General features: G+C 44.2%; 1 protein-coding gene and 1 long non-coding RNA gene across 6 annotated transcripts in view; one reads left to right on the forward strand and one right to left on the reverse strand.

Moving 5' to 3' along the window:
- MAML3 (mastermind like transcriptional coactivator 3) overlaps nucleotides 1–13114 on the reverse strand; it is a 397869-nt gene that overhangs the window by 94816 nt on the left and 289939 nt on the right. The window lies entirely within an intron of this gene.
- Nucleotides 27–6051, forward strand: LOC123848226 (uncharacterized). 4 transcript variants are annotated; one of them, XR_008506532.2, is made up of 5 exons: nucleotides 27–155; nucleotides 236–394; nucleotides 4499–4625; nucleotides 4786–4928; nucleotides 5028–6051. It is a non-coding gene; the product is annotated as an uncharacterized LOC123848226 (long non-coding RNA). The 4 variants fall into 4 exon arrangements; XR_008506533.2 differs by having other exon boundaries at nucleotides 4848–4928; XR_006791715.3 differs by having other exon boundaries at nucleotides 250–394.

Here is a 13114-nt window from a genome sequence, read left to right on the forward strand (position 1 = left end):
TACAATGTTTGAACCTTGTGCCACTAGGAAAAAAAAAAAAAGAAGAAAGAAAATACGCATTGTATCTAATGGTAGAAATATCACATCTGTGCATATATTCACCTCAGCCCCAGTATAATTCTTTTAAGACTGCCAAGCTCTGAGACCCAGAAATGGTGAGTCACTCCGGAGGGGCGGGAGGGTGGGGAGAACAAAGATAAAAATAGAGATGTTGATTGCATTGTTACTAATTCAGTTTAGCTCCAACAGCCCCAGCCTGGTGAGTCAACAGCAGTGACAAGAAGACACAAGCAAGAAAGAAGCACACTGCTCTGTGGGGCTGAGCAGAGGGGATGCAGAGGGCCACATGGGGAACCTCAAGCCAAAACAAGACCAACAGCATTGAGGCGGTGGTGTGAGTTCAAAAACAAACAAGTGGGAAGTGCTGAGGGATAAAATGGGCTCAGATCGATGAGTGGCAGTGCCACTGACCCTCTGGTAAAAGCTGCCTTTTGTAAGAATCCCCTGAATGTGGGGGATGGGGCCTGCGGACCAGGAACCTTGGAGGCCAACTTGCACCGTTCAAACAGCGTATTCTTTTCTCTGGGGTATAAGGCTTACTGTGATTCCAGACTTGTCGCCATGGCAGCGGTGGGGGAGGGAGGGAGGAAAGGAGGAACAGATGGGGGTCACCAAGGTCCTAATTCTCATGCAAGGGCCCCCATCGCGCTCCCCTCTCCCCTTGAGGAGTCCTCCATTGAGCTGCATCTTCTCTCACTACCCCAGTGGCGTTGATCCAGTTCAACCTCATAGATGTTTTCCAGGGCCTACTGTGTGTCAGTCTTTCACTTCTGATTAACATTAGCTTCCATTAAGATACTTTACCCCTGCTTGGTTATGAAAAACTGAAACAGGAAAAAGACCTAGTTTCCTACTCTCAAAGTTTATCTTTTCCTATTCCCAAACCTAAATAGAGAGATAGGTTAAAGATATATAGCCTCTTGTATGTAGTATAATGAATGAATGTATATGGATCTGATTGTCACCCCTCATGCTAACCTTATATTATAATTACAACCTTATACTACACGAGGTAGTCTGTTAGCATCCTTAGAGTTACTGTGTGATGTCCTCCTCCCTCTATTCTCGCCTACCTGTAACACTACGAGGTCAATCTTCCTGAAACATACCTCTGCCATGATGTTACCCTGCCTGCCTTCAGTGGTAATCCAGAGTTGTCAGCTTGGAATTCAAGATCTGCCATAGCCAGTCCCATCCCACCTACTAATCCTCCTCTGTCCTTCCAATGTTTCCATGTTCTTGGGAGGGTGTGAGAAGTAGAATGAGTGAATGGATGTGTGAATGGATCCATAAATAAAAAATAAAACGGGCAAACAAACATCAGAAAACTCATTTCCAACTCCATCCTTTGGCTCATGCAGTTACCACAGGACTCCCCTCAAGAATTATTCTTTTCCCTGGCTTTCATCCATCCAGTTTCAACGAAGGTCTAATTCATATCTCAAAGGTTTCTCAAATTCAGTATTGAGAAATACATGATCTCCACGCTCTGCATCTCAGTGACTGGAACCACCACCGTCAATCAAGTTTCACAACCCAGAAAGCTAAGCTCCATCCTGACGCATCTCTCTCCCTCAGTCCCAAATTTCAAAATTGGTCAAAGCCCTTTTGGGGTCACCTCCTCAAGGTATCTCCACTCCACTCACTTCCTTTTGCTCCAGTAGCCTTCCACTCCATTTTATCAGTTTTCAAATTAGAGGACTGAAGTCTACTCAGTTCTCTATGCTGTGGTCAGAGGGATGTCTTCAAAATGCACGTGTGATCATATCACATGCCTAATTAAAACTCTTCTGTGGCTTTCCATGGCTCTTAGGACAGTGGGCAGAATCCTTACCACAGGCCCTGAAGCAATCTGACCCAGGTGTATGTCCCAGGCTCCATCTACCCCATCATCCTCTTTGTGGGGCCTTCTGGAAGCTCCACTGGCTCGCCTAGCAAGCTTGCCATCTTTCTCCCAGCCTTGGGGCCTCACTACATGATTTCTTCTAGCTGGAATGCTCTGCCCTGGGTGCTCATCTCCTGGTGCAGTGGTTCTCAAACTTCAGGGTCCATCACAATTACCTGTAGGGATGGTTAAACCCCAAACACTGGGCCTCACCCCCAGAGTTTCTGGTTCAGTGGGTCTGGGGTGTGGCCTAATGATTTGCAATTCTAACAAGGAAGCCTCCAGTTGATGCTGGTGTTGCTGGTCCTGGAACTACACTTTGAGAATCACTGCCCTAGCTACCTTCTTTTGCTTTTCTAGATTTCTTTTTCTTTTTTTTTTTTTTTAAGATTTTATTTATTTATTTGAGAGAGAGACTGAGAGAGAGAGAGCATGAGAGGGGGGAGGGTCAGAGGGAGAAGCAGACTCCCCACTGAGCAGGGAGCCCAATGCGGGACTCGATCCCGGGACTCCAGGATCATGACCTGAGCCGAAGGCAGTCGCTTAACCGACTGAGCCACCCAGGCGCCCCATGCTTTTCTAGATTTCTGAGAAGTCTTCCCTGACTACTCTTCCACCTTCACTAGGCTCTAGACGTTCAAGGCCATCTATACACTTCTTCACAGCACTGGCCCTCATCCTGTAATTACGTATCTGTGTGATTATTTCACGAATGTCCGTCTCTGTGTTAGACTCCTGTGCATGAGGTTAGGGACCATCTCTGTTTTGTTCAGCATTCTGTCCCCGGCTTCTACCTGGCACATAGTGTGTGCTCAATCAACATTTGCTAAATGTGGACGAATCTCTTATATAATGTTTGCTCTAGTTAACTGAGGGCATATCACTGTTCCTTCCTGTGATGGTTAATTTCATGTGTCAGCTGGACAGAGCTTAGGGATGCCCAGATAGCTGGTAAAACATTATTTCTGGGTGTGTCTATGAGGGTGTTTCTAGAAGAAATTAACATTTGAAACAGCGGACTGAGTAAAGATGATCCCTCTCACCAAGGCGGGTGGGCATCATCCAGTGCATTGAGGGCCTGAATAGAACAAAAAGGTGCAGGAAGGGCCAATTCGCTCTCTGCTTGAGCTGGGACATCCACGTCTCCTGCCCGTGGACTTTGGCACTCCTGGTTCTCAGGCCTTGGACTGGACTGGGACTTAGATCATCAGCCCCTTGATCCTCAGGCCTTCAGATTCAGACTGAATTACTCCACCAGCTTTCCTGGTTCTCCAGCCTGCAGATGGCAGATTGTGGCACTTCTTGGCCTCCATAATCATGTGAGTGAATTCCTATAATAAATCTCTTCTGGTATATCATCTATTTATCATCTATCTATCTATCTATCTATCTATCATCTATCATCTTATTGCTTCTTTTCTCGAGAATACTATTATGCTTCTTATGTATGGCTATTTTACTTACAAGAAGCCCACCTCACTTCGGAGTTGATATATTCTAGAGCTTCCCTAGAATAAGAAAATCATCAAATACTCAAATACTGTTGAAGACCAGTGATAATTGGAGAAAATATGTCAGAGCCAGAAAAACTGTTTACAAAAGATACTAGCACCTATTGTGAGGCCCACTTCGCTGTGATTGAAATAAGCAGATGCCCAGCTATCCTGCACAAATAATGGCAACCACCAGGGAGCAGGGCCTCCTCCAAGGTGAGAGAGAGACAAGTTCTGCAGAGAAAGTATCTGCAGCGGCTCCCGGATTTGCTGGTTATGACACTCCTCCAAGTCTTGGCTTCCTATTGGTAAAATGCAGACATAATCATAGTACTTAAACCTCATAAGGTTGTTGGGATGATCAGAAGAGATATTATGTGGAAATGGTTTAGTGCAATGCCTAGAACGTAGCCAATACTAGAAAATGTTAGCCGTTATCATGGGTTGGTATTACAGTAGCCTTCCTAATGTGGGTCTTTTAGGATTAGTCTAATGAAAAATATTCTGCCCCCAGACAGGACAGACATTATTTTTTTGTCAGGAAAGCATGGTTGCACATGTGACCTCCATCAAACATCTTAATATTTATATACTATCTTGTATTTTAATTAATTCAGCAAACAGGTATTAAGCGACTACTGCATGCGGTCATTTGGCTTGGCATCAGGGCCATTTACAGATGAATAACAATCTTACAGGGGAGAGAAACATAAATAACCAACTAAAATGTAAAGGCGGAATGAAATAAACACTGTGAAGGCACCCATAAAAATCTACAGGTATGGCAAGGAAGGTCAGATCTTTTCTGACTGAGGTGGTGTCTGATTCGACCCGGGAAGCAGAGTGTGATCTCAATGAGCAGAGAAGCAGAGCGTTTCAGGCCATTCCAGGCCTGACGGACGTCGTGAGAGAGAGAGGAAGCTGGGAGGGCATCTGGGGTCAGGTTATATATAATCTTGAATGTAATGCTAAGAAGTTAGCGTTTTGCTCCATAGGTGACATGGTTCCAAGTGTATCCTCTATTTGAAGTGGCTCAATATTTTGTCATTTTTTCCCTCAGGTTTGACTTAGGGAAGACTGGCGTGATGTCCACAGTCATTTGATTGGCTGGATTTGCAAGACTAGCCTTCCATTTGCCTCCACCTCTTTAAGGACATTTTCTTCCACTTGGGCTATATTGCCAAAAAGTAAGTGGTCACAGGTAGTTATGACTATTTCTAAACATCCAAGTGTTGTCAGCGATAGGATTAATTATGAAAGCAGGATTGGTATAAATATTGAGATACAAGGAGGTAGCTTTCTTACAAATTCTTGACTCAGATGTTTCTCCACTCTAATCCTACCGAGGTTTGAAGAGTTTCTTCAACTGATTCTGAGGGTTTACCTTTGATATTTTATGTCAAAATTAGGGGACACACAGAGTCCTCCTTTTCAGCTGTCTTCCTACGTGTTGAACAATCTGCTCATTTTCTTCTCCTCCAACTCCTCTGGTAAGAGAATATTTTGATGACTTGGACTTTCTCATTTGGGCAATGGTGCTGTGCTCAGCACTCCAATACCCTAACTTTCTCCCTGTCTTTCACTTCTAGTATAATGAAGAAATGACCTCTCCATCCACAGGGATGTGGCAGATATGACGCATGCATTCAGGTCAGCAGTGCAAATCTCCGACACGGCCATTTTTCTCATCGGGAAAATGTTTGTCAGCCCCTTGACCAACTTATTTGGAGATCTTGGCAACGAAGGGGCTGTTAAGCAAATGGCACAGAAACCTCTGCTTCTCTTTGAAAGAGACTGCTTTTGAAGGGACATGAAACTGCAAAAATACCGGCTTGTATTAGAATATAAATTCACGTTAAATGTGTTTTCAGGAAAAGACGAAAATTGAAGAGAAACCTGAAGTCATTTCAAGACTGATGCTGAGCTATCCTATCACTCATTTCCCTGGAACTTAGGCTGATGAGACAAAGTATCTCTTCCATTGTCACAATTTTCTCTAGGTTATTTCTGAAAAGCTTTACTCTGGCTTCAGGGATGGGAAAACAGCAACAACAAAACCTTGTTCTCTCCATGTCACTAAGCCAAAAATTCAATCTCAAGTTGTTTACATTCTCAATTTCCTTAAAATATTGGGATCATATATAGTTCTTTATTCTGCATATTTTCACTTATTATATCAGGGACGTTCCCCAAGTTCTTAAACCCTCTTCTAAAATACTTTAATAGCTTTGAAATATTCTTTCAGTTGAGTGTACCATTATTTGTTTAACCAGTCCTCTATTTTTGGGCATACAGTTATTTTTTGTAATTTTTTACCACTAAATAATGCTGTCATAATAATGCCAAATAATATCCATATATATATGTATTTTTTTCTTTCATCTCATCTCTGATCATGTTGTTAACATAAATTTCCTTAAGTATAATTGCTGGGCCAAGGGATAGGAGCACCTTTGAGGACTTCTCTCCACAGACTGCTAAATTGTTCTATGCCTATTTCCCACGTGTAAAATGTTTGGTGACACTGCTTGAAGGTTTCTATGAGAAAACCCATTATCAAATTGACTGGAAGCAGCAATTTCTGTTATCAAAGTAAATCTATTGTTATCATTATCGGAATGGATTATTTTGTTTGCCTGAACGGAGCTGATCACTGAGTTTCACTTTAAGTTAATTAGATGAACTATCAGTTGCAAAGGTTGTGAAATACATGTATTAGGCAACAAGCTAATCGAAGGAAGCAAGGCCCTGCTGCAAGGCCTGTCTTTCTACCACCCAGAACAACAGCAGAGGCCGAGAGCAGGGGAGTCAGGGAACGTGGCCTGGCTGGCAGATGTGCCGTTTCTGAGTTCAAAACCTGACTGTGTACCCTGACTCTGGTAGTTGGGTGACTGGGAGCTAGGCTCCTTTTTCTCCTCTATGTAATGTGGGTAATAGTGCCTCAATTCGAAGGATGTGCAAGGATTAAGTGGGATAAGACACTCACCACAGTACCAGGTGAATGGTAAGCATCCAGGAAGTACTTATTTTTTTAAATTATTAATTCCAAGCTCCCAATTGCCTATGGAACTTCAGTATTTGGAGAGTAGATGAAATGGGATATAAACCATCTAATTGGGACCAGAAGTTTCTAAACTTCACACAGCTTTCTTAGCCCTCTGTGTTGGTAAGGCCATTGAAAGTCAAGATCATCGGGGCGCCTGGGTGGCTCAGTCGTTAAGCGTCTGCCTTCGGCTCAGGTCATGATCCCAGGGTCCTGGGATCGAGCCCCGCATCCGGCTCCCTGCTCCGCGGGAAGCCTGCTTCTCCCTCTCCCACTCCCCCTGCTTGTGTTCCCTCTCTCGCTGTGTCTCTCACTGTCAAATAAATAAAATCTTTAAAAAAAAAAAAAAAAGTCAAGATCATCGTCATCATCAGCATCATGGTGGTAAACAAGGCAGTAGAGGCCTCAGAGACAAGGGCTCCAGGAGACTAGAGCCTCCCACTCTGCGCTTGGTGATTTTCTTTCTTCCTTTTATTTATTTATTTATTTTTAAGATTTTATTTATTATTTGAGAGACAGAGACAGAGAGAGGGAGCACACATGAGCAGGAGGAAGAGCAGAGGGACAGGGATAAGGCATGCTCCACTTTGAGCATGGAGCCCAACATGGAGCTCCATCTCACAACCCTGAGACCATGATCTGAGCCGAAATCAAGATCGGATGCTTAACTGACTGAGCCACCTGGGTGCCCCTGGTGCTGACTTTCTAGTGTGTGTTCTGGGCCTCAGGCTTCCTGCCAGCCCCACTCTGCTTCTTTGGGCAACAGGTTTGTGGGAGGAAAAATCAGGCCTTATGCTTCTGAGTCTCAGGAGTGCCCCTCTTGGCCCCAGACATATGGGCAGGGCATTTCTGCCAGGGTAAGTGTTCTCCACACTTAAGCACAGTATCTGCTCCATCAGAAAGTGGGCTTCGTTTGAATCCATTCCTTCCTTTTGCTGACCACAAGCAAAAAGGAAGCAGCTGCAGAAGTACACACAGACGTCGGGGCCTCGGCAAGATGGCAGCCTGCATGGGGGGGTAGGTATGGGCCCGCTTCAGTGATCTGCTCCACATCTAAACCCTAAGCAGGCAGGAAGCTAGGAATCCTAATTCCAGTCCCAGGTAAGGAGTGGGAAAGAATAATCAGAACTCCATCTGCTTTGCTTTTCAACCAAATCGATGCCATCATCTTTACAGGGATGCAGCAAGCACAGCCCTGACTCTGAGGAACGGAAGAAATGGTTGGCTACGATCTCTCCCCAAAGTGCTCTAAAATCAGGCAGGGGCGTGGGTGTACGGGTCTATGCCTTGAATCCTTCCTATTTAGCTGCAGGTGTAGAACACATGCAGGGACAAAAAAAACAAAACCAAAAACAAAAAAAACAAAACCAAAAAACAAAAAAAATACCGTAGTTTTAAAATGAATAAAATGGACCAAACATAGGGAAAACTTGGATATTTTATAGTTTTGTCTTTGGGATGTCAGTGGGTGTTAGGAAACTCATAATACTGGTTTACTCCTCCTTAGAACATCAGTAAATGATTCCTCATCATCGAGGTCAGCCACATTTGAACACCCGTACCTTGTGATTCCATGAATATGCTCAGCATCGGGAAAAGGTAAGTTTCACACCGCAGGTTACATGAGGGACCACTGGCAATGGCTGAAAAGATACCCAAAAGTCCAGCTGGGAATCCTGAACTGAACTGGTCCTGCTGAGGCTAGCCCTCCACCCCAAGAGGGGACCTTAACCATCCTTTGCCTGGGTCGTACCTCTCGCGGCTCTGCGTGTGAGTGTTGACCTTCCCTGTCCTTGGCCTTTGTGTGTGGGCTCTGTTCAGGTGGGAGGCAGTAAGTAGTACAGGAGTGGGATTTAAGGCATCAGCAGCTCATGAACCCATTGCCCAAGACCTTCACTCGACCTTCTGTTAAATTCATTAAACAAGGAGGTCATCAGACGGACGTGGTTCTAATACCTCGACAGCCTAAGGAAACAAACAAAAACCTAAGTCTGTAAAGGTCTCATGGAGAAATCAAAACCTAAGGACAACCAATCAAAAACAGCCAACTGGGCTTTTCCAAGTAAGTTACAGCCAATCAAATAATGTCCTTGCTTTGCCTCTGCCTTTTCTCTATTCTTTGTAAGTCTTTCCCCTTAGTTCTGTCTGCTGAGCACTCCTAATGATTTCTGGTTTGGTGCTACCCATTTGAATTGATTTTTGCTCAAATAAGTTCTTAAAAAAAATCTTAATATGCCTCAGTTTATCTCTTAACATCTCCTTCACCCTGCTCTACTTTTTCTTTTTTCCATAGCACTTACAACTAACACACTATACACTTTACACTTACTTATTATGTTGAATGTCCGCTAGAACAGAATGTAAGCTGCGCGAGGGCAGGCGTCGTTATCTTTTTGGTACACAGATATTTTAAGCATTTAGAACAAAAGTGGCTGGTACACAACAGGTACTCAATAAGTATTTGTTTCATAAATAAGCCATTCCAATTTAGAGTCTAGTTAAGCAATTGGTAAGTCCAGGGGCCAAGACCCATTCATCTATTTGAAATAATTACCCCCACCTTCTCACCCCTCAGGCTCAAAGCCGCTCCCGGCATCCACAAAGCAGTTAGCTCTGACATTGGCAAACAATTACTGTCACTTGGTAAAATTGAGGAGGAAGTAAAATATTTACTGAAGCAGAAACTCTGGGGGGCAGTAGCCTGGGTTGTTTTCAGTTAACTAATGATGCCCATTGACACCCCACACCCACCTCGGTATTTATTTCAGAAGCAAAACAAACAAGTGTATGATTTCGATCTGTGATTCAAGAATATTCAAGGTTTTAGTTAAATCTACACATTGCTCATCGTGCCACTAACTAAAATGAGAAAAGATTCTTGCTTCAATGGCTTTCCATCCTCAGAATGCCTCCTACATTTGTTTTCAGTACATGCTTAAGAATGGTCTTGAAAGTACGCAAGAGAAGAGAGGACAAAAATAAAATTATACTGAAGCTGGGATCTCTCAGTCTCTTCCAGTTGCTGAGCAGCAGAATTAGGGCAAATATGTATCTTTTTTGTCCAAACCAGGACAAGTGGCATAAACTGGGACATCTTGGGCAGATTGTACATATGGTTGTCTTAGACATACTCAGCTTCTATCACATTCGAAGATGGGAAAGGGCTGGCAAAGATTAGGGCATCTGAAAAGTCAAAAGTTCTGCGGTTTGCATCCTCCTTGGTTTGAATTCAAGGGTCACAGATGTTGATCAAAATATTCACATTGCCAATATACACGAATTTCACTAGTTTGTAAGTATCAGGCGAGAGTGTTCAATAAATGACCTAGCAAATTAATCTATTTCCCCCCATTAGTTTCCGACTCTTTAGCATGACAATATCAGTTACCCTGTTCAAGCAAAGGCCAGACAAGCTGTGGAGCTGACGCATTCTGATTCCTCCTCGGAGAAGCATCTGTCTACTTACCGGTCCTCGCCATCCCCCACCCCTCCCGCCCCGCCCCTGGCCATCGCACCGTCCCCTCCTTGTTCCAACCAGGCCCCTATTTTTCAGTTCTTGCAGTACAATTAGAAGAAGTGAAAGAAGACCCTGATTTTCCAGAGGGACATGGCAGTCTGAAAAGGTAAAGATGTCTTCAACATCATTAGCAGTTCATCTTCTAAAACCTCAGGGCAGCCTCTAGGCAGCCCCTCCTGCAAACCACTCCCCCCCCTCCCCCAGCCACTCTTCTCTTTTGGTGTCGGCTTATCAAATTAATGAAGCCTATCTAGACGGGGAGGAAGTTGGGGCAGAAGACTGGCTTAAGAGTGATTCAAAGCAAGCCCCTCCTTCCCGTTAAAAAAGAAATACGAATAATCGGGGCGGGGGGGGTGTGTGTGTGTGACTAGAATTTCTTTCTTTCAGAATGAGAAGAGGACGGGGAAAGGGTGTTGGGGGTGGGGGTGGGCTGGGGGGTTGCTCCTAGATTGTCTCCTGGTTCCCTGAAGGAGGAGATGTCTATTTACTTTCCCTGACTGAACATTTGCATGTTAAAAAGGCGCAGTTCCTTTGTGGGCAGGATTTACCAGGGCCGCATTTTCTACTTGACAGAACAGAGTGCTGGGCTGGGGCTCCAGGTAAAGGATAAAGCAACTTCCTGACATTTCCTCTCACCTTTTTATAAGACAGTGCCCTCCCTCATACAGAGTCTCAGGGAGGCCAGGGTGGGATTTCTGCGACACTGTTTCTGAGGCCGGGGGGGGGGGGGGGGGGGGCCCATAGGAGACAGATCCCACCCAGCGGCCGTGGGCTGTGAGTGCCATTAGACCCTCCCCATTCCCCCAGATCTGGAGAGGCAATTTTCAGCGCGAGGTACAAAACACATCAACATCTCTCATCACGTCACTGACCTAAATATAGACAATGACTTCAAGGGGGAAGAAAGTTGCACATTCTTTTATACCTGCAAATGCAGAAGAGGTCTTCAAACCAGCACTGGCCGTGAGGAACAATAGAGAACCAGTCCGATGTGAAGGGAGAAGAGAGGAGAGAAGGGTGTTCTAGAATGAGGGCTGTGATAAGGCCATGACAGATTCTCAGCTAAATATCAATCCTCATTTGTAACCCGGGGCCCTGCGATATGGCCCTGGGGGTGGTTTTGTGGCCCTTGTCAGCTTTTCCAGGGGGAGGAAGGGGGCATGTGCCCTGGATCTGCCAGTCTGGTCTCTTCACTGGGTCAGGCAGGTCTCTGAGTCAAAGAAAGGGGCCACTTGACTGAGAAGCCATTTCCTTCCCATCGCAGAAGAGCGTGCTGTTGGTTTCTTTGTTGTTCTCAAGCGGAACGGCCATCCCTGGCAGCCACTTTTAGCCTTCCCTGATCCCAGCCTGCCACTTGAGCATCCTGACTCAAATTTTAGGCAAAACTCACAGAGGACTGGAAAGCTGATGTGGGTCAGCTCACTCGTTTGTGCCATGAGGGGCGTCCAGAAGGATTACTTTTCCCTCATAGTATGAACTCGCACTTGGGTAGAGTCTTTTAATGTTAAGTTCATAAGAATGCTTACCTTTTTATTAACTTGGGGATTATTCACCTGCTGGGTGAACAGAAGGGCCATATTAGAAGCTTTTATGAACACGAATCCTACCTATAACGAGGGACCTTGAGAAAGATACCTGAACAAAACACTTAAGTATGGAGAGAACGGGTGTTGTCAGCAATTAGGACACGACTGTGGGTAGTAATCAATCGCTGAGGAGAAGTCACATGTCTCTCACATATTTCTACTGCCCTTCCTGTTCACTCAGACAACTATCTGCATAAGAACAGCCTGTGTGGAGGCTCCCTGAGTAACATAATTGCCTGCTGTTAGGGAACCAGCAAGCACTTCAGGCTTAAGCTGTCCACAACTCCAGTATTTAGGCTGAAACACAAACTCATGCTCTTTTGTGTTAGCAAAGCGTCCACGAATGCAGCCATCGGTTTGTTTCTTCAGAGAGCACATATGTGACCATTGTAGGAACATATTATATCCTCACAAAAAGAGCCTTATCCTTTGGAAAAATAATAATGGAAAATCACAGAAAGAACACATCTTATACAAGATCATAAAAGGAAGCTAAAGGCACCACTACGAATGAAATAAAATGAAAACAGTGAAAAGAATCCCAATGAGAGTGGAGGACAAAAAAGATAGTAAACCAGAAGCTCTAGTTGAACACAACAATGAGGAAAGGTTTTGGCTAAGGCAGACCTGTATGTGCCCAAGATGAGTACAATCTCTGTGCAGGACAGTCTGGATAGCGACATCTCTGCTGCTTCCCTGGCACGGGGAACCCTGTGGGGCTCACTGCTCTTTTAAAATGTGACGCTGAATCAGAGCATGGAAAGCAGGGGGCTACACGGCCTCAGAATCAAAGACACTTGAAGGGTGACAGAAAAAACGGTTCTGGATTTCAAATACCAGTTTTAGGTTATCATAACCAGAACAGGACTCTAGATGCTTTATGATTTGTTAAAAAAAAAAAGAGAGAGAGAGAGATTCGCAGCAATGCTCTCCTTCAACAAAGACTGAATGCTGATAGTTTCTAAAAAAACACTGGGGGGAAGTTACTTGGAGATCCTGACACAGTAACAGGGCAGTCTTTCCAGAAAGTTTGCTTTTACTGGGGTTCTGCTTCTCCCCACAGTCCCTTGGAAGTATCCTCTCTGAGATAGGTGCATGCAATTAAAAATTACCAGCGACTAGAGGGGAAAAAAATAGACAATAATTTGGTCAAGAAGAAATATGCCCAGAGCCATTTTTTTCCAATCCAATATCTTCGTTAATTAAGCATTTTCCAACCTATGCTGAGAATACTAATAGTAATCTAATACTATACTACTCATTACTAATAAAACATATTTATGAAATGGAAATACAATGTGCCTATTTCCAAAATGTGGTTATAAATGACTTACTCTAAGCCACAATTTAAAATGGTTTGAGAAATGAGTCTTTAATAAAGAATTGATGAGGATGATGACTGCTGATAATAATTCTATTTGGTGAGATTATGTGGTTTGCTATGGCAATTTGAGCTGAGGTGATTGCCTCAAAATTTACTGCAAGTAACTAATATAGGGAAATTTAATTGATGATAAATACAGCGGTGGT

The sequence above is a fragment of the Mirounga angustirostris genome, unplaced genomic scaffold (genome assembly GCF_029215605.1).
Source record: "Mirounga angustirostris isolate CCGP_5_RB_7025 unplaced genomic scaffold, mMirAng1.0.hap1 SCAF_2, whole genome shotgun sequence".
Classification (NCBI taxonomy): domain Eukaryota; kingdom Metazoa; phylum Chordata; class Mammalia; order Carnivora; family Phocidae; genus Mirounga; species Mirounga angustirostris.